This window comes from Oncorhynchus kisutch, linkage group LG5, assembly GCF_002021735.2.
Source record: "Oncorhynchus kisutch isolate 150728-3 linkage group LG5, Okis_V2, whole genome shotgun sequence".
NCBI classification, from domain to species: Eukaryota; Metazoa; Chordata; class Actinopteri; order Salmoniformes; family Salmonidae; genus Oncorhynchus; species Oncorhynchus kisutch.
In genome coordinates, this window is record NC_034178.2 from 27,200,628 (window position 1) to 27,223,625 (window position 22,998).

The 22,998-nt window shown below is 43.9% G+C and overlaps 1 protein-coding gene across 4 annotated transcripts in view; it reads left to right on the plus strand.

Annotated features, from left to right (window-relative positions):
* LOC109890826 (metabotropic glutamate receptor 4) overlaps nucleotides 1-22,998 on the plus strand; it is a 373,677-nt gene that overhangs the window by 320,312 nt on the left and 30,367 nt on the right. The window lies entirely within an intron of this gene.

Genomic DNA, 22,998 nt, shown 5'->3' on the forward strand with positions numbered 1-22,998 from the left:
ACTGTGTGCTTCTTTTTCCATCTTCTCAGTGAAGTGCACAAAAACATATTAGGTTGTTTGTTTTACCCATTTGCTGGGTCACTTAGTTGGGTTGTTTCTTAAAAACTGCTGGGTTATTGGTGCTGGGTTATTGAGATCAGAAGACTGGAGGCATAGTTTTAGTAGGGGCGTGGCTTTCAGACAGTTCTTTTTATCCACCCATGAGAGTAAATGCCATTCCTGTTCATAAAAGACCATGTAAATCTCATTGTTGGCATGGTGGTATACCTTATTATAATAAATAATCATAATGCTATTTAAGTTGCATTTGCAGTATACAAACTTAACATCATGGACAGCAATGACATTTGTGCTCATGGGTGGCCAATAAGATCTAGCTGAAAGACATGCCCCTAAGAAGCCAGACCTCTTGAAAATAACCTAAGTATAATATTAAAAAAGACCCAGGTTCTAAATCAACCCAGCATTAGATAAAAAAATACCCAACTGATGGTTAAATTAGCCCGTGTTTGGGTAATCCCAACAACCCAATTTGTGTTATTCACACAACCCAACTGGCTGGGTCAAAATAACTCAACGTGTTCTGTCCATTATTTAACCAGGTTTTAGTTTTTTCCTTTGACTTAAGACAAGAGGTGTGGGGAGTTCATTACTAATTAGTGATCTTAATTCATCAATCAAGTACAAAGGAGGAGTGAAAACCCACTTCCACTCGGTCCTCTGTGGAATGAGTTTGACAAACTTAGAACCAATGCCAATATGGGGCACTTTCCTCTTTAGATTTTATGTTAAATTAATTACTAAACTTATTTTTAAGCCCATGTTTTATCATTATTAATTATAAAAAGATCTGTCAGCAGTATTTTGCGGAGTAAGCACACTGACTGTACCAGGCTCCTATGTCTCTAGTAAGTTGTTCCTTCAAAGGTACACCACAGAGCAAAGATATGCAAGGCAGGACCTGCAAATAGTATCGCCAGTGGAGAAAGAGAGTGTTGAGTGACGCACACAGCATTTGATTTGATTTGAGCTCCCAGTGATGGGCAGGACTCACATGAGGTATGTTTGTGAATTAATTTGATCAAGCTTGGTAGCCTATGAGTCCTTTTTGATGAATAAATAAAACAAAAACGTTTTTTGTTTCTCTGTAATAATTGACACCTAGCAATTTATGAAGTTGGCTTTAGCTAACCATCTCTCAACCTCATAACTAGCTACAAAGCCATTTAAGGCTATCAAGTTAGAGTACCTTGTCTAACTATCATAGCTGGCATGCCTGCTGGCAAGGTTGCTAGACTTTAGGAGCAACTCAAATTGATTGCTCTAATACTTGTTATGATACTTTATACCACAGCATTGTTGAATACTCGTTTCTGATTGGCTAGAAGGGCATTCTAGAATGGACATTAAAAACAGACAGTTGGAAAATATATTGGGACACGTCGCAATCATGATGCAATAAATCAAATCAAATTTATTTATATAGCCCTTCGTACATCAGCTGATATCTCAAAGTGCTGTACAGAAACCCAGCCTAAAACCCCAAACAGCAAGCAATGCAGGTGTAGAAGCACGGTGGCTAGGAAAAACTCCCTAGAAAGGCCAAAACCTAGGAAGAAACCTAGAGAGGAACCAGGCTATGTGGGGTGGCCAGTCCTCTTCTGGCTGTGCCGGGTGGAGATTATAACAGAACATGGCCAAGATGTTCAAATGTTCATAAATGACCAGCATGGTCGTATAATAATAAGGCAGAACAGTTGAAACTGGAGCAGCAGCACGGTCAGGTGGACTGGGGACAGCAAGGAGTCATCATGTCAGGTAGTCCTGGGGCATGGTTCTAGGGCTCAGGTCCTCCGAGAGAGAGAAAGAAAGAGAGAATTAGAGAGATAGCATATGTGGGGTGGCCAGTCCTCTTCTGGCTGTGCCGGGTGGAGATTATAACAGAACATGGCCAAGATGTTCAAATGTTCATAAATGACCAGCATGGTCGAAAAATAATAAAGCAGAACAGTTGAAACTGGAGCAGCAGCACGGCCAGGTGGACTGGGGACAGCAAGGAGTCATCATGTCAGGTAGTCCTGGGGCATGGTCCTAGGGCTCAGGTCCTCCGAGAGAGAGAGAGAGAGAGAGAAAGAGAGAATTAGAGAACGCACACTTAGATTCACACAGGACACCGAATAGGACAGGAGAGGTACTCCAGATATAACAAACTGACCCTAGCCCCCCGACACATTAACTACTGCAGCATAAATACTGGAGGCTGAGACAGGAGGGGTCAGGAGACACTGTGGCCCCATCCGAGGACACCCCCAGACAGGGCCAAACAGGAAGGATATAACCCCACCCACTTTGCCAAAGCACAGCCCCCACACAACTAGAGGGATATCTTCAACCACCAACTTACCATCCTGAGACAAGGCTGAGTATAGCCCACAAAGAACTCCGCCATGGCACAACCCAAGGGGGGGCGCCATCCCAGACAGGATGACCATATCAGTGAATCAACCCACTCAGGTGACGCACCCCTTCCAGGGACGGCAAGAGAGAGCCCCAGTAAGCCAGTGACTCAGCCCCTGTAATAGGGTTAGAGGCAGAGAATCCCAGTGGGAAGAGGGGAACCGGCCAGGCAGAGACAGCAAGGGCGGTTCGTTGCTCCAGAGACTTTCTGTTCACCTTCCCACTCCTGGGCCAGACTACACTCAATCATATGACCCACTGAAGAGATAAGTCTTCAGTAAGGACTTAAAGGTTGAGACCGAGTTTGCGTCTCTGACATGGGTAGGCAGACCGTTCCATAAAAAAAACGTATTTTTAAAGAAAATTTGTATTTGCCGAATGGATAAAAGGAACATCGCATTTTTTGATAGTTATGACTGGTTCTTAATATTGGTTATATGCGCAGACCGTACTTGCAACAAATTTACAGAAAGCTAAATCAACAACTACACAAACTGAAATAGGATACCTTATTCCAATGAGCAAGAAATATAGCTAGCTAGCTATAGCTTGCAGAGACATTTTTTTGGAGCATCTGATGACCTAAAGCGGTGAGTGATGAACATGCATTTATCTTGTCCCCTCAGCCGCTAAAGCTGTCAAATCCTCCCACATATTTCCAGTTTAACCAGATGTTTTCAGCAACTGATATTTTAGAATTTGCTTGTCATATTGGCAGGTTTGCTAGTAACAAACTATTTAGTTAGCTTTTAACCTAGTGTTCGATATGCAATGCGATCTCCTCGTAATTAACAGTCAGTGTTGTTGAGTGTCCTGATGAGAAGACAAACTATTATAGCTATGCCAGGCAAAATTGTACATAAATCAGGTCATTGTTATGGATGTATTCATATGAATGTCAATAGAAAATTGCTACTTGCTATTATTTTGACTGCAGAGGTTTTGACTATGTTAGCCTCAGCTATCTGGCTAGCTAGCAAGCAAGGGACAAGAACGATGCCAGCGAGCATGGCAACGGAACATAAAGAACGAATAAGTCCATAAATATCTAACTAATCGAATGAGTTTGAGTGTATTTACATTTTTACAGGGACAGTGGACATTAATCCACGTTGCAGCAAGTGCCGGTTTTAGAGCCGGTTTCACAATATTTGATCCAAGATGGCGTAGCAGTAAGTCGTCCTGTCGTGTCCCCTTGTATATATCGTTTCTTTTTCGTTGTTTACATATTTTTCTTCGCATATCTCTTTAAAAACATTTTGCTAAGCCTAAGCTCCCAAATACTCTCCTGCAACCCGCCTCACCCAATGTAGCTATTTTTCCTAAAGTATTTATAATTACTTCGGAACCCCTCAACTGAAGCTAGCCAGCTAACCACCAGCTATGCTAGCGGTCTTCAGCTAACCGGTCATCAGCTAACCTTTAGCTCGGAATTCTGCCATTCTGCTTGTTGTTTTATCTGTTGACCCCGTTGCCTAGTCAACACCATTTTACCTGCTGTTGTTGTGCTAGCTGACTAGCTGTTGTTGTCTCACCTACTGTTTTAGCTAGCTTTCCCAATTCAACACCTGTGATTACTGTATGCCTCGCTGTATGTCTCTCTCAAATGTCAATATGCCTTGTATACTGTTGTTCAGGTTAGTTATCATTGTTTTAGTTCACAATGGAGCCCCTAGTTCCACCCTTCACACCCCTGATAACTCCTTTGTCCCACCTCCCACACATGCGGTGACCTCACCCATTACAACCAGCATGTCCAGAGATACAACCTCTCTCATCATCACCCAGTGCCTGGGCTTACCTCCGCTGTACCCGCACCCCACCATACCCCTGTCTGCGCATTATGCCCTGAATATATTCTACCATGCCCAGAAACCTGCTCCTCTTATTCTCTGTCCCCAACGCTCTAGGCGACCAGTTTTGATAGCCTTTAGCCGCACCCTCATACTACTCCTTCTCTGTTCCGCGGGTGATGTGGAGGTAAACCCAGGCCCTGCATGTCCCCAGGCACCCTCATTTGTTGACTTCTGTGATCGAAAAAGCAATGGTTTCATGCATGTCAACATCAGAAGCCTCCTCCCTAAGTTTGTTTTACTCACTGCTTTAGCACACTCTGCTAACCCTGATGTCCTTGCTATGTCTGAATCCTGGCTCAGGAAGGCCACAAAAAATTCAGAGATTTCCATACCCAACTATAACATCTTCCGTCAAGATAGAACTGCCAAAGGGGGAGGAGTTGCAGTCTACTGCAGAGATAGCCTGCAAAGTAATACTTTCCAGGTCCAGGTGCATACTTTCCAAGGCCATACCCAAACAGTTCGAACTACTAATTTTGAAAATGACTCTCTCCAGAAATAAGTCTCTCACTGTTGCCGCCTGCTTACCGACCCCCCTCAGCTCCCAGCTGTGCCCTGGACACCATTTGTGAATTGATCGCCCCCCATCTAGCTTCAGAGTTTGTTCTGTTAGGTGACCTAAACTGGGATATGCTTAACACCCCGGCAGTCCTACAATCTAAGCTAGATGCCCTCAATCTCACACAAATCATCAAGGAACCCACCAGGTACAACCCTAACTCTGTAAACAAGGGCACCCTCATAGACGTCATCCTGACCAACTGGCCCTCCAAATACACCTCCGCTGTCTTCAACCAGGATCTCAGCGATCGCTGCCTCATTGCCTGTATCCGCTACGGAGCCACAGTCAAACGACCAACCCTCATCACTGTCAAACGCTCCCTAAAACACTTCTGTGAGCAGGCCTTTCTAATCGACCTGGCCCGGGTATCCTGGAAGGACATTGACCTCATCCCGTCAGTTGAGGATGCCTGGTCATTCTTTAAAAGTAACTTCCTCACCATTTTAGAATAAGCATGCTCCGTTCAAAAAATGCAGAACTAAGAACAGATACAGCCCTTGGTTCTCTCCATACCTGACTGCCCTCGACCAGCACAAAAACATCCTGTGGCGGACTGCAATAGCATCGAACAGTCCCCGTGATATGCAACTGTTCAGGGAAGTCAGGAACCAATACACGCAGTCAGTCAGGAAAGCTAAGGCCAGCTTCTTCAGGCAGAAGTTTGCATCCTGTAGCTCCAACTCCAAAAAGTTCTGGGACACTGAAGTCCATGGAGAACAAGAGCACCTCCTCCCAGCTGCCCACTGCACTGAGGCTAGGTAACACGGTCACCACCGATAAATCCATGATTATCGAAAACTTCAATAAGCATTTCTCAACGGCTGGCCATGCCTTCCGCCTGGCTACTCCAACCTCGGCCAACAGCTCCGCCCCCCCGCAGCTCCCCGCCCAAGCCTCTCCAGGTTCTCCTTTACCCAAATCCAGATAGCAGATGTTCTGAAAGAGCTGCAAAACCTGGACCCGTACAAATCAGCTGGGCTTGACAATCTGGACCCTCTATTTCTGAAACTATCCGCCACCATTGTCGCAACCCCTATTACCAGCCTGTTCAACCTCTCTTTCATATCGTCTGAGATCCCCAAGGACTGGAAAGCTGCCGCAGTCATCCACCTCTTCAAAGGGGGAGACACCCTGGACCCAAACTGTTACAGACCTATATCCATCCTGCCCTGCCTATCTAAGGTCTTCGAAAGCCAAGTCAACAAACAGGTCACTGACCATCTTGAATCCCACCGTACCTTCTCCGCTGTGCAATCTGGTTTCCGAGCCGGTCACGGGTGCACCTCAGCCACACTCAAGGTACAAAACGATATCATAACCGCCATCGATAAAAGACAGTACTGTGCAGCCGTCTTCATCGACCTTGCCAAGGCTTTCGACTCTGTCAATCACCATATTCTTATCGGCAGACTCAGTAGCCTCGGTTTTTCGGATGACTGCCTTGCCTGGTTCACCAATTAATTTGCAGACAGAGTTCAGTGTGTCAAATCGGAGGGCATGCTGTCCGGTCCTCTTGCAGTCTCTATGGGGGTGCCACAGGGTTCAATTCTCGGGCCGACTCTTTTCTCTGTATATATCAATGATGTTGCTCTTGCTGCGGGCGATTCCCTGATCCACCTCTACGCAGACGACACCATTCTATATACTTTCGGCCCGTCATTGGACACTGTGCTATCTAACCTCCAAACGAGCTTCAATGCCATACAACACTCCTTCCGTGGCCTCCAACTGCTCTTAAACGCTAGTAAAACCAAATGCATGCTTTTCAACCGATCGCTGCCTGCACCCACATGCCCGACCAGCATCACCACCCTGGATGGTTCCGACCTTGAATATGTGGACATCTATAAGTACCTAGGTGTCTGGCTAGACTGCAAACTCTGCTTCCAGACTCATATCAAACATCTCCAATCGAAAATCAAATCAAGAGTCGGCTTTCTATTCCGCAACAAAGCCTCCTTCACTCACGTCGCCAAGCTTACCCTAGTAAAACTGACTATCCTACCGATCCTCGACTTCGGCGATGTCATCTACAAAATGGCTTCCAACACTCTACTCAGCAAACTGGATGCAGTCTATCACAGTGCCATCCGTTTTGTCACTAAAGCACCTTATACCACCCACCACTGCGACTTGTATGCTCTAGTCGGCTGGCCCTCGCTACATATTCGTCGCCAGACCCACTGGCTCCAGGTCATCTACAAGTCCATGCTAGGTAAAGCTCCGCCTTATCTCAGTTCACTGGTCACGATGGCAACACCCATCCGTAGCACGCGCTCCAGCAGGTGTATCTCACTGATCATCCCTAAAGCCAACACCTCATTTGGCCGCCTTTCGTTCCAGTACTCTGCTGCCTGTGACTGGAACAAATTGCAAAAATCGCTGAAGTTGGAGACTTTTATCTCCCTCACCAACTTCAAACATCAGCTATCTGAGCAGCTAACCGATCGCTGCAGCTGTACATAGTCTATTGGTATATAGCCCACCCATTTTCACCTACCTCATCCCCATACTGTTTTTATTTATTTACTTTTCTGCTCTTTTGCACACCAATATCTCTACCTGTACATGACCATCTGATCATTTATCACTCCAGTGTTAATCTGCAAAATTGTAATCATTCGCCTACCTCCTCATGACTTTTGCACACATTGTATATAGACTCATTGTTATTGACTTGTTAATTGTTTACTCCATGTGTAACTCTGTGTTGTCTGTTCACACTGCTATGCTTTATCTTGGCCAGGTCGCAGTTGCAAATGAGAACTTGTTCTCAACTAGCCTACCTGGTTAAATAAAGGTGAAATAAATTAAAAAAACGCATCAATGGGCAGGTTAATAAAAACAACTAAAATAACAATACAGACAAAGAATGATCAGTCAGCACATGCAGAGCAACATAGGACAAGCAACATGTAGCACACAGACGGAGCAATAGCACAAAAAGCAACCTAACAAAATACATAAAAGCAACAAAGTGTTTCCACACCTCACAAACTGCAGACAATGGATAACATGGAAAGTGGCAATACACATCTATGGATTATTTTCACAAGTCTGCTTGTCCTTTTTCAATGTCTATATGTTTTAAGGTGTGATAGGTGGTGCAGTTGTATATGTCTGATGGCAGTGTGTTCCAGACATGGGAAGCTCTCACATAGAAAGCAGATTGACTAGAGATGTGTTTCCTTAAGGCAGAATCACCTCTCATGGCAGACCTTGTGGATCTGCTGCCATTGGTATGAGTTTTCTGTTTGACAAAAGTACTAAGTGGAGGGTAAGATAGGCCATTTAGGATCTTAAATACAAGATATGCGTCGGTCTATTGCACAAGATTTTCCCAACGCAGGAGCTCATGCTTGAGGATGTAACAGTGATGATGGATATTGGGCCCAAGCACATTGAGAGCCTGTTTGTAGACATACTGAATGGGTTTTAATGTTATACAGCAAGCTTGGGACCAACTAGTCAAGCAGTATGTTGTGGGTGAGTATCATAGCATTTAAGTACAGTTTTGCTGCCTGTGTTGTCAAACAGTTCAGAATGTTTTGGAAATGAGCTTGTGTCACGAACCGGCTCGAAGACCATAACAAAAAAAGGAGACAACGTAGAGATCAAGGAATAGCGAAAATATATTTATTAACTGAAGTAACCTGAATACAATTAACAATGGTGTCAGTAGTCAGTAGTGTAAGTGAGTAGTTGCCTGCATAGATGTGATAATGGGGGGGGGGGGGTGTTGAATGGTGCCAAAGCAAACAATCAAAACGGCCACAAAAATGCCACAACCAAAATCCAATTCATGGAGAGTCTCCTCCATGAATGGGGGAAAGGTGTATTTATCCCGGGACACACCCGGGCCCAGGTGTGTCCCATTTCGCTGACAACATCCTATTAAGGAAAACAAGAGCAAAGAGAAAGAATTTGGCAGACAGAGTGGGTCGTCACATTAGGTTGAATTTGATTATTTTAGGTACCTTTCACCTGCTTTTTAAAAAGAGAGGTTGGAATCAAGTCTGATGCCAAGGAACTTAAAAACGGATACAACTGGAGCGATTGGGTTGTACGGAACATCAGCGTTTATCCCTTACATGTGGCAGTTCTACTAAACTAAGGTATAAAAGTTCTTAAAGAATCAATGTGCATCATTAATTAAAATGACAATGGAACATGTAAAGAGGACTGCTTAGATGATAATGGATCTAGATTGCAATAAATATCTGTTTCAGGTGATTTAAAAGTGTTACATTTCCTAGGGCAGCAAGCCCCGATCCGGACCCGGCCTCTCTCCCCTGTCCAGCCTCACGTATTTTGTATCCTTACGTATTTTGTACCCTCTCGAAAATAATAGGTGCGTGACGCCCAATCAGAAGTCAGATTTGATCGTTTTTCACAAGAACTTGAAGATCTAGCCTTCACGTCAGCCAATGACTTTACACTAAAGGTGTGATGATATTCAGTTCCCTAGTTCGGTTTCTTGGAGCGTTAGAATTTTACAAAATATGTTTTCCTTTCACAACACCTGAAAATAACTGTTCCAAGATGCAATTTGCGATACGCACATTCTACATGACGTTAGCAAGCTAGCTTGTTTACAACGGGCAAAAGGTTCCATGCGACTGTCGCTGCTGCATTACAATACCTAGTACTCCGGTCATAAAATGTATATCCGCTACTCACACAGGTAAAAGGCACATGACAGCCTGCTTGGTGTTTGCCAAAAGGCACCTAAGGACTCTCAAACCAGGAGAAACAAAATTCTCTGGCCTGAAGAAACCAAGATTGAATGCCAAATATCACGTCTGGAGGACGTGAACCTGAAGCAAGGTGGAGATGTTTTTCCTCTGCAGGGACTGGGAGACTAATCAGGATCAATGCAAAGATGAACGGAGTAAAGTACAGAGAGTTCCCTGATGAAAACCTGCTCCAGAACCTTAGACTGAGGCGAAGGTTCACCTTCCAACAGGACAACGACTCTAAGCACACAGCCAAATCAATGCAGGAGTGGCTTCAGGACAAGTCACTGAATGTCCTTGAGTAGCCCAGCCAGAGCCCGGACTTGAACCCGATCGAACATATCTAACTAGCTGTGCAGCGTTGCTCCCTATCCAACCTAACAAAGCTTGAGAGGAACTGCAGAGAAGAATGAGAGGAATGCCCCAAATACAGGTGTGCCTAGCATTTAGCGTGATACTGAAGAAGACTCGAGGGTGTAATTGCTGCCAAAGGTGCTTCAACAAAGTACCGAGTAAAGGGTCTGAATAGTTACAGTATGTAAATGTGATATTTCCGTTTTAAAATTTTAATACATTTGCAAAAATGTCTAAACCTGTTTTTGCTTTGTCATAATGATGTAGATTGAAGAACATTTTAATCAATATTAGAATGAGGCTGTAAAATCATTTTTTGGGGAAAAAGTCAAGGGTCTGAATAGGCACTGTATACCCCTTGAGTTATTCTGCATTTTGTTGTGTCACAGCTTGAATTAAAAATGTATTCAATGTATTTATTTTTTCTCACCCATCTACACACAATACCCATAATGACAATGTCAAAACAGGTAACATTTTTTTTTCAAATCTATTGAAAAAGAAATACAGAATTCTCATTGCATAAGTATTCATACCTGAATCAATACCTGTTAGAATTTCCTCTTTTGCATGTGCTTAGCTCAATTCCGTTTCTTTTTTTTTAATACTAAAAACTCCCAGTCCTTAACGATTCCAAGCATATCCATAACATGATGCAGCCACCACTATGCTTGAAAATATGGAGATTGGTAGTCAGTTATGCGTTGGATTAAAAAAAAATAATAATAACATCGGTGTCACCATCGTTGTAAGGCGCAGCGTGAATAGAATTCCACATATTTCTTATGAACTGAAACTCACCAAAACAACAACCAAACGAAAGGTGAAGCTACTAGTGTGCACACAGGCATCTAACTGTAGACAAGATCCCAAAAAGCCCAAAAAGGGCTGCCTAAATATGATCCCCAATCAGAGACAACGATAAACAGCTGTCTCTGATTGGGAACCATATCAGGCCAACATAGACCGACGCCGGAAGCTCTGGACTGGGGACCGACGCCGGAAGCTCTGGACTGTGGAGGTGCACTGGAGGCCTGATCCGTGGTGCTGGCACTGGTGGTACCGGGCTGATGACACACACCTCAGGGCGAGTGCGGGGAGCAGGCACAGGGCGCACTGGACTGTGAAGACGCACTGGAGGTCTGATGCATGGTGCTGGCACTGGTGGTACCGGGCTGATGACACGCACCTCAGGGCGAGCGCGGGGAAAAGCCACAGGACGTACCTGAGTGGGGACACGCACTTGAGGGAGAGTGCAAGGAGTAGGAACAGGACACACCTGACTGGGAAAGTGCATTTGAGGGAGAGTGCGAGGAGTTGGCACAGGACGCACTGGGTTTTGAAGGTACACTGGAGACCTGGTGTGTATAGCCGGCATCAATTGTTCCGGAACTTTAACACACATTTCAGGACGAGTATAGACAGCTGACTCAGGTGGCACCAAACTGAACACAAGTTCCTTTATTCTAAATCCGTGCGTCCTCCACCAACTCAACAACTCCCCCATTTCTCTCTCCCCCGAATCCTCCTTCTCCCAGACTTTCTCTGGTTTACTTCTCGGCTCCGCCGACTGCTCCATGTGTCCCCTCCCAAAATTCTCTTCGGGTTTCTGTGGCCTACCTCGTTGGTATAACTCCTCGTAACGTCGGCCTTCCGCTTTCGCTGCCTCTATTTCCTCCTTCCGACGGCGATACTCACCAGCCTGCGTCCAGGTTCCTGCTCCATCCAGGATCTCATCCCAAGTCCACTCCTCCTGTACACGCTGCTTGGGCCATTTGTGGTGGGATCTTCTGTCACATTCGTTATAAAGATCGGACCAAGGCGCAGCGTGCTATGCGTACATTCTTATTTATTTAAAGAATGAAACACTGAACAAACTAAATAATAAAACGATATAATAAATAATAAAATGAACCGTGAAGCTAATCAAACGAGTGCTGACAGGCAACTACACATAGACAAGATCACACGAAACACAAAGGGGGAAAAGGCTGCCTAAATATGATCCCCAATCAGAGACAACGATAAACAGCTGTCTCTGATTGAGAACCATATCAGGCCAACATAGAAATACAAAAAACCCTAGACCAACAACAACCCTAGACATACAAAAACCCTAGACAATAAAAAAACTAGCGTACCCACCCGAGTCACACCCTGACCTAATCAAAATATAAAGAAAACAGAGATATCTAAGGTCAGGGCGTGACAATCGGTCATATACACATGGTTAGCAGATGTTATTGCAAATGTAGCAAACATAACTCCCAAACATAACTCTTTGTCACGTGTTGTAATGTTGTTCATACAGTACATCCTCAGCTTTTTCCTATAGAAAGCCATTAAACTCACTGAGGGGTTTCCTTACTCTCCGGCAACTGAGTTAGGAAGGACGCCTGTATCGTTGTAGTGACTGGGTGTATTGATACACCATCCAAAGTGTAATTAATACCTTCACCATGCTTAAAGGAATATTCAATTTTTTTTACCCATCTATCAACAGGTGCCCTTCTTTGTGAGACATTGGAAAACCTCCCTGGTCGTTGTGGTTGAATCTGTGTTTAAAATTCACTGCTCAGCTGAGGGACCTTACAGATAATTATATATGTGGGGTACAGAGATGAGGTAATTCAAAAATCATGTTAAACACTATTATTGCACAGAGTGAGTCCTTCCAACTTATTATGTGACTTATTAACCAAATTTTAACCAAAGTTTAATTCTGAATATATTTAGGCATGCCATAAAAAAGGTGTTGAATACTTATTGACTCAAGACATTTCAGTTTTTCACATGATATGGTATTGTGTGTAGGCCAGTGGCTAAAAAACTGTAAATGTAATCTATTTTAATTTCAGACTGTAACACAACAAAAAGTGAAAAAAATCAAGGGGTGTGAATATTTTCTGAAAGCACTGTAAATGGTATATTTTTTAAATGTAATCTCAAGTAGTTCCTACTTCACATTGTTTCTCAATTACGTGTACACATACAGGATAGCAAATTACAGTAAATAGTGTATCATAAATTCATTAGTACAAAACATTTATATGGTAAAAGGTGTACTCTGAGGCCATTAACGTAGGTCCTCTTCTCATGAGTCTGGTCGCTGCATATTACAACCCAGCTGGAGAGCACTTGTACATAGACAAGTTTAATTTACTGAAATGGAGTAATCATGCAGACAGATTGAAGGTGAGAGCGAGAGAGAGAGAGAAGGAGAGTGAGAGAGAGCGTATAGGAAAGAGCTTGCGAGAGAGCAGGAGAGCACAGTGTAGTGGAAGATATGTGTGTATTTCTTTCTGCACATGGGCCTCATGATGTACATTTCATTAGGTATTAATGACTAGTGTGTTGTGGTGAGCTGCGCTGCCTTCTATCCACCAAGGTGTCGCACCTGCAAGGTCATGCAAAACAAGCACATGTTGGATTAATGATCATAACTCTAACCATAATCATCACCTTTTAAACTAGAAACAGTAGTCAGTGGACCGAATAGACCCGAGTTACAGCTTACTGCATGATCACTCCATCTCTCTAGTGTAGCCTTCTGTGTGCTTGTCTGTACGTGCACCAGCGGAGGTCGCTAAGGGCCTCGTTAGGTGCCATGGTCACAGATTTGATGATTCATAGAATTACTTAATCAGAGAATTAATAATGAGTTTGAAAATGTGGAAAATAGAGAGTGAATGGAAAAGTACTGTAATTTAACACGGAGCACACATGAGCACATGGCAGTGCTGATGTGAAACATTAAGGAAAGAGAGACAGGAATAGGACACAATGTTTTGTTCTTTGAATTCCAATGTTTAGTTTGTAACAAACAGAATCCCCCATTGAAATATTTTCTTAACCTTTGCACGGAATACCATTGGGACATTGTGAACATTACAATCACACAAGACTCACATACCTCTATCAAGTTGAATCAGCTTATCGTGTCTGTCGAACCTGATATTTAACTCATGATTGTTGGTATATAGCCTACTGTATATTGTTTCTGCTCTCCAGAGAGACTCAACTATAGTATTCAGTCCAGTGACATACTATTCATGTACAGATTAATGAGAGGTTGAATCACGAGGGTCAAAGCAACTATAAAATATAGCAGGAAAATACCCTGATTAATGATTGCTGAAATTCTCTGCAGCTAATATCACAAATGGAATGTGAGTGAGTCCACAGGCTAAGTATGTGGAAGTATGCTGCAAGGAGGCATGAGGACTGCAGATGTGGCCAGGGCAATAAATTGCAATGTCTGTACTGTGAGACGCCTATGACAGCGCTACAGGGAGAGAGGACGGACAGCTGATCGTGGCAGACAACGTGAAACAACACCTGCACAAGATCGGTACATCCGAACATCACACCTGTGGGACAGGTACAGGATGGCAACAACAACTGCCCGAGTTACACCAGGAATGCACAGTCCCTCCATCAGTGCTCAGACTGTCTGCAATAGGCTGACAGAGGCTGGACTCAGGGCTTGTAGGCCTGTTGTAAGGCAGGTCCTCCAGACATCACCGGCAACAATGTCGCCTATGGGCACAAACCCACCGTCACTGGACCAGACAGGATTGGCTATAAGTGCTCTTCACTGACGAGTCACGGTTTTGTCTCACCAGGGGTGACGGTCGGATTCGCGTTTATCGTCGAAAGAATGAGCGTTACACCGATTTGGAGGTGAAGGGTCCGTCATGGTCTTGGGCGGTGTGTCACAGCATCATTGGACTGAGCTTGTTGTCATTGTATGCAGGCAATCAACGCTGTGCGTTACAGGGAAGACATCCTCCTCCCTCTTGTGGTACCCTTCCTGCAGGCTAATCCTGACATGACCCTCCAGCATGTCAATGCCACCAGCCATACTGCTTGTTCTGTGTGTGATTTCCTGCAAGACAGGAATATCATTGTTCTGCCATGGCCAGCGAAGAGCCCCGATCTCAATCACACTGAGCACGTCTGGGACCTGTTGGATCGGAGGGTGAGGGCTAGGGCCATTCCCCTCGGAAATGTCTGGGAACTTGCAGGTGCCTTGGTGGAAGAGTGGGGTAATGTCTCACAGCAAGAACTGGCAAATCTGTTGCAGTCCATGAGGAGGAGATGCACTGCAGTACTTAATGCAGCTGGTGGCCACACCAGATACTGACTGTTACCTTTGATTTTGACCCCTCCCCTTTGTTCAGGGACACATTATTCAATTTCTGTTAGGCACATGTCTGTGGAAATTGTTCAGTTTATGTCTCAGATGTTCAATCTTGTTATGTTCATACGATTATTTACACATCAAATCAAATCAAAGTTTATTTGTCACGTCGACCTTACAGTGAAATGCTTACTTACAGGCTCTAACCAATAGTGCGGCGAGAAAAAAAGTGTGTGTGTGTGTGTGTGTGTGTGTGTGTGTGTAGGTAAGTAAAGAATTAAAACAACAGTAAAAAGACATTTGAAAATAGGAGTAGCAAGGCTATATACAGACACCGGTTAGTCAGGCTTATTGAGGTAGAATGTACATGTGGGTATGGTTAAAGTGACTATGTATATATGATGAACAGAGAGTAGCAGTAGCGTAAAAAGAGGGGTTGGTGGGTGGTGGGACACAATGCAGATAGCCCGGTTAGCCAATGTGCGGGAGCACTGGTTGGTTGGGCCAATTGAGGTAGTATGTACATGAATGTATAGTTAAAGTGACTATGCATATAAGATAAACAGAGAGTAGCAGCAGCGTAAAAGAGGGGTTGGGGGGGCCCACAATGCAAATAGTCCGGGTAACCATTTGGTTACCTGTTCAGGAGTCTTATGGCTTGGAGGTAAAAACTGTTGAGAAGCCTTTTTGTCCTAGACTTGGCACTCCGGTACCGCTTGCCATGCGGTAGTAGAGAGAACAGTTTATGACTGGGGTGGGCCTTCCTCCGACACCGCCTGGTGTAGAGGTCCTGAATGGCAGGCAGCTTTGCCCCAGTGAAGTACTGGGCCGTACGCACTAACCTCTGAAGAGCTTTGCGGTCGGAGGCAGAGCAATTGCCATACCAGGCAGTTATGCAACCGGTCAGGATGCTCTTGATGTTGCAGCTGTAGAACCTTTTGAGGATCTCAGGACCCATGCCACATCTTTTTAGTTTCCTGAGGGGGAATAGGCTTTGTCGTGCCCTCTTCATGACTGTCTTGATGTGTTTGGACCATTCTAGTTTGTTGTTGATGTGGACACCAAGGAATTTGAAGCTCTCAACCTGCTCCACTACAGCCCCATCGATGAGAATGGGGACGTGCTCGGTGCTCCTTTTCCTGTAGTCCACAATCATCTCCTTTGTCTTGTTTATGTTGAGGGATAAGTTGTTATTCTGGCACCACCCGGCTAGGTCTCTGACCTCCTCCCTATAGGCTGTCTCATCGTTGTCTGTGATCAGGCCTACCACTGTTGTGTCGTCAGCAGTCGTGGGTGAACAGGGAATACAGGAGGGGACTCAGCACACACCCCTGGGGAGCTCCAGTGTTGAGGATCAGCGTGGCGGATGTGTTGCTACCTACACTCTCCACCTGGGGCGGCCCGTCAGGAAGTCCAGGATCCAGTTGCAGAGTTAGGTGTTTAGTCCCAGGTTCCTTAGCTTAGTGATGAGCTTTGAGGGTACTATGGTGTTGAACGTTGAGCTGTAGTCAATGAATGGCATTCTCACATAGGTGTTCCTTTGGTCCAGGTGGGAAAGGGCAGTGTGGAGTGCAATAGAGATGTCATCATCTGTGGATCTGTTCGGGCGGTATGCAAATGGGAGTGGGTTTAGGGTCTCTGGGACAATGGTGTTGATGTGAGCCATTACCAGCCTTTCAAAGCACTTCATGGCTACGGACGTGAGTGCCACGTGTCTGTAGTCATTTAGGCAGGTTGCCTTTGTGTTCTTGGGTACAGGGACTATGGTGGTCTGCTTGAAGCATATTTGTATTACAGACTCAATCAGGGACATGTTGAAAATGTCGGTGAAGACACCTGCAGTGACTGTTGTGACTGTTGTGGTGTGTTCCTCAATGTCATCGGAAGAATCTCGGAACATGTTCCAGTCTGTGATAGCAAAGCAGTCCTGTAGTTTTGCATCTGCTTCATCTGAATATTTTTTTTATAGACCGAGTCACTGGTGCTTCCTGCTTTAATTTTTGCTTGTAAGCAGGAATCAGGAGGATAGAGTTGTGGTCAGATTTACCAAATGGAGGGCGAGGGAGAGCTCTGTACACATCTGTGTGTGGAGTACAGGTGATTTAGATTTTTTTTCCCTCTGGTTGCACATTTAACATGTCGATAGAGATTTGGTAGAACTGATTTATGTTTCCCTGCATTAAAGTCTCCGGCCTCTAGGAGCGCCGTCTCCGGGTGAGTGATTTCCTGTTTGCTTATACAGCTGGCTGAGTGTGGTCTTAGTGCCGGCATCTGTCTGTGGTGGTAAATAAACAGCCACGAAAGTATAGCTGAAAAACCTCTAGGCAAGTAGTGTGGCCTGCAATTTATCATAATATACTCTACTTCAGGTGAGCAAAATCTAGAGACTTCCTTCGATTTCGTGCACCAGCTGTTGTTTACAAATATGCATAGACATCTCCCCCCTCCCTGGTCTTACCAGAGTGTGCTGTTCTATCCTGCCGGTGCAGCGTGTATCCCGCTAGCTGAATATCCATGTCGTCATTCAGCCACAATTCCGTGAAACATAGGATATTACAGTTTTTGATGTCCCGTTGGTAGGATCTTCGGGATCGTACCTTGTCTAGTTTATTGTCCAATGACTGCATGTTGGCAAGTAATATTGACAGTAATGGCAGCTTTCCTAGTTGCCTTCTGCGCGTCCGGACCAGGCATCCGGCTCTTCTTCCTCTGCGTCGCTTCCTTTTGCTAATAATTGGGATGTCTGCCCTGTGGGGTGTTTGGAGAATATCGTGTGAGTCCTGCTTGTTGTTGTTGTTAAAAAAATCTTAGTCTAATCTGAGGTGAGTGATCGCTGTCCTGATATCTAGAAGCTCTTTTCTGCCGTAAGATACGGTTGCAGAAACATTATGTACAAAATAATTTACAAATATTGCGAAAAACACATAATAGCACAATTGGTTAGGAGACCGTAAAGCGGCGCTAAAAGTAAACTCAATTGACAGTGAGAGGACATTTCTTTTTTTTCTGAGTTTAATAGCTTACAACAAAACGTACACTCAGTATTACTTTCTTAGCTACAGTATACATATCCTGGCATGTTGCATAATTTGTGCAGCAGCATACAAGACATATTTTTGTTGTGCTGTGCTCACTTGAACAGGAAGGTGGCGCAGCAGTCCTGCTTGTGGGAAAACTTTGTCATCAAAGTCTGGCATTCTCTGGATTCATGGTGCTTTCCAAGACAACTGGACATTTTGGGGAAAATTAGGGTGAATAATGACGTCAGTGATCTTCAGGTTGAAACGTTGATGCTCTAGAAAGAGGCCTGGAATTCCGAGTTGGATGAACGTTCAAAACGTATTTTCCCAGTCGGAGCTCGTTTTTTCAGCGTTCACAGTTGTCTTCAACGCACTGAAGTCAGAAGTCAAAGATTTCAGTTTTCTGTCAATCCAGTTCCCAGTTGCTTTGAACACGGCAGAAATCATGCTGGATTGACAGCATGGCCGATGTAGTCAACTTTTTCTGGTCCATGACGTTGTGTGTGAATGTTTATCCTTTTAAGGTTGGAAAAGAGACCCTTTCAGACAGATTTTTAAAATCCTTAATCCCAGACTTGGAACACATACCTTTCCACCGAATAGCAGGCAGGGGAAGCAAAAATAGTGTTTAGCCATGGATTCCTATAAAAACACTCTGTACTTTAGCTGGCTGCCCCTCCACCACAGAAAGAGCTGAGCTAGGCTGAAGCACCTTCATTTTGGAGCAACCTTACTCAACAGAGTATGCTGCTTCATTAACTCAAGGATAACTCTTTTTTTTACATTGTCTGCAAACTGATATGTGACACGAATTAATGCCAAAAGGAAATGCAAAACATGTGGTGCTCAAAAAACCCTCTGCCCCACCTGAACCTGAATGACGGGTCGCCACTGACCTGTCCCCTAAATCGGCATGAGCTTTAGCCAGCTTCTCTGACTATTGTTGTTATACCATGTATGACAAGATTGCATGACAACAACATGCCTGCATGACAACGCTAGTCAGAGGAGTTGGCTAAAGCTCATACAGATATGAGGCCATGCATACTAGAAGGCATACAATGAACATACAGTCCGTTTTGAGAACAGCTTGGCTAAGAGATGACAATAAGCTTTGGGCCAACCTCAGAATGGAGCACTAAAAGACTATAAACTGTTAAATGTAATTACATCTGCAGTGGCAGACTGTGGTGCTGCATTAGTGTCTTAAAGGACCAATGGGGAGGTCAAGATCCATTTTCCTCTCACAGTGACAGCATGGGACCCAGTGGCATGGCATGGGCTATGGCCTCAAAGCCTTAACAAGCCCCTTAATACACAGTTCCATCTAGGGCTATATGCCTTAGTTTTCATTTTTTACGGAAAAATACTATGATTGAACTACTGGATACAAATGCAGATCAACACTTCAGTTGTGGAGAGTTCTTGTATGAACATATCTCGTTCAAACATAAAATCTGTTCTAATCCCTCTCATCTGTTCCTATAACTGTGAGATGTGGGCTGCATTGTCACTGAGGCACGGCTGAGTACACAATAGTGCCTTAATCCAGAGCGGCTGACTCATCGAGATGTGGATTAGGCTGCTGTATACGTTTTCCGCCCTACCCTAAACTAAAAAAAACAAAAAACAGTCATCAGCAGAAACCCAAACCGCCGCGATCATCCACGCTTTTCCCCTTGTTCGTAAAATGGAACGCCGATTGTGCTTGGGGAGACGTAATGATAAGCTTGGGCATGACAAGAGAAATGCCAGCGCCTTATGCCTTTTATCAGTAGATGGCAGTTTGCTGCTGCGTGTTCATACTTGAGTTTTGGAGGGGAAGTTACTCCTCTGTATCCTCAGCAGAGAGCAGTGAGGCTATACTTAATATATTCAAGGGGCATCTTAGGGAAATAAATGTTGTGTAGTTTTATTATCATAAAGGAGTATCTCAGGAACAGAAATGTGGTTGTGTGGTTTCAATGTTTAATATTTAAAATGTCATATTTTGTCTAATGATGTTCTGTGTTATGTCATTCTGTATTATGTTTCATGTTTTGTGTGGAACACAGGAAGAGTAGCTACTGCTTTTCAACAACAAATGGGGATCCTAATTAAATACCAAATATATTTATAATATCATAGAAAGGCTATCTAATATATAAGTGTCCTATATCGGCTGAAAGCTTAAATTCTTAAAAAAAGCTTAAATAACAAAAGTTTATCTCAATACTTTGTTATATACTCTTTGTTGGCAATGACAGAGGTCAAAGTTTTCTGTAAGTCTTCACAAGATTTTTACACACTGTTGCTGATATTTTGGCCCATTCCTCCATGCAGATCTCCTCTAGAGCAGTGATGTTTTGTGGCTGTTGCTGGGCAACACGGACTTTCAACTCCCTCCAAAGATTTTCTATGGGGTTGAGATCTGGAGACTGGCTAGGCCACTCCAGGACCTTGAAATGCTTCTTACGAAGCCACTCCTTCGTTTCCCGGGCGGTGTGTTTGGGATCATTGTCATGCTGAAAGACCCAGAAACGTTTAATCTTCAATGCCCTTGCTGATGGGCAATCTCACGATACATGGCCCCATTCATTCTTTCCTTTACACGGATCAGTCGTCCTGGTCCCTTTGCAGAAAAACAGCCCCGAAGCATGATGTTTCCAACCCCATGCTTCACAGTAGGTATGGTGTTCTTTGGATGCAACTCAGCATTCTTTGTCCTCCAAACACGACGAGTTGAGTTTTTCCCAAAAAGTTATATTTTGGTTTCATCTGACCATATGACATTCTCCCAATCTTCTTCTGGATCATCCAAATGCTCTCTAGCAAACTTCAGACGGGCCTGGACATGTACTGGCTTAAGCAGGGGGACACGTCTGGCACTGCAGGATTTGAGTCCCTGACGGTGTAGTGTGTTACTGATGGTAGGCTTTGTTACTTTGGTCCCAGCTCTCTGCAGGTCATTCACTAGGTCCCCCGTGTGGTTCAGGGATTTTTGCTCACCGTTCTTGTGATCATTTTGACCCCAAGGGGTGAGATCTTGCGTGGAGCCCCAGATCGAGGGAGATTATCAGTGGTCTTGTATGTTTTCCATTTCCTAATAATTGCTACCACAGTTGATTTCTTCAAACCAAGCTGCTTACCTATTGCAGTCTTCCCAGCCTGGTGCACGTCTACAATTTTGTTTCTGGTGTCCTTTGACAACTCTTTGGTCTTGGCCATAGTGGAGTTTGGAGTGTGACTGTTTGAGGTTGTGGACAGGTGTCTTTTATACTGATAACAAGTTCAAACAGGTGTCATTAATACAGGTAACGAGTGGAGGACAGAGGAGCCTCTTAAAGAAGAAGTTACAGGTCTGTGAGAGACAGAAATCTTGCTTGTTTGTAGGTGACCAAATATTTATTTTCCACCATCATTTGCAAATAAATTCATTAAAAATCCTACAATGTGATTTTCTGGATGTTTTTTCTCATTTTGTCTGTCATAGTTGAAGTGTACCTATGATGAAAATTACCAGCCTCTCTCATCTTTTTAAGTGGGAGAACTTGCACAATTGGTGGCTGACTAAATACTTTTTTGCCCCACTGTATATATATATATATATCTATATATATATATATATATATATATATATTACCCTTTGGCAGCTTTATCAGAAAGCACAGCATTGATTTTCACTGCTACGCAGATGACACGAAAGTTTACATATCTGTGTCACCAGAGGATTTTAGCTCCACAGATAAATTATTAGATTCTATTAGTGATTTAAGAACCTGGATGGCTCACAACTTCCTCCAGCTAAATCAAGACAAGACTGAGGTTCTTATTGTTGCAGCAAAAGCACAGAGAGAGAATGGCCGCACATTTGAATTTAATTGCAATAAAGATAAAACACAAGGTAAAAAACCGAGGTGTTATTTTAGATTCTGAACTCAATTTCACACATTAGGAATGTGACCAAAATAGCCTTTTACCACCTGAGGAACATTTCCAAGGTGCGTCCATTTCTCTCTCAGGCTGACACAGAGAGTCTCATCAATCCTTTTATTACAATCAGGCTTGACTACTGTAATGCTCTCCTGTCTGGTCTACCCAAGAAAGCCATTGGTCAACTGCAAAACATACAGAATGCTGCAGCCCAGTTACTGACCAAGACCAAACAGAGAGCACACATTACACTGGTTTTAATGTCGCTGCACTAGCTGCCTGTGAGTTTTAGAATTCATTTTAAGATTCTTCTATTGGTTTTTAAATCTATCCACGATTGTGCAACCCAATACATGTCCGACTGCTTTTAAGTTATGTACCCAATAGGTCCCTCAGGTCCTCTGGCACTGGCCTTTTAACTGTCCCAAAGCCTAGGACCAAGAGGCATGGAGAGGCAGCCTTCAGTTACCATGCCCCCCCCAGCCTTTGGAATAGCCTGCCAGAGAACCTGAGGGGGGCCTAAACTGTGGACATTTTTTTTTAAACACGCCTTTTTAGCTTTGCTTTCCTTAGCGTGCTTTTTAGTCGTTCAGTTTTTTATTTATTTTTATCCTCTTATATTTGGTGTGTAGTAAATATATATATATTTTTTATGTTTTTTTTATATATATATTTTTGCCTGTGAAGAACATTGTTGCATTCCATGTCTGAAATGTGCTGTACTAATGAAGCTGGGTTTTATTGGATAGTTTGTTTTGTAGGGGGGCTCCTTTTGGCTGCTAAGTCATATGACATATGATTACTATATCTCTCATGCCAAAACATATTGGAACAATATCTTGTCTTGTTGCTTTTTGTACTATGTTGCTCTGTCTGTATGCTACGTCTTGCTTGTCCTATGTTGCTCTGCGTGTACTCACTGCTCATTGATTGTCTGTATTGTAATTGTTTCTAATAA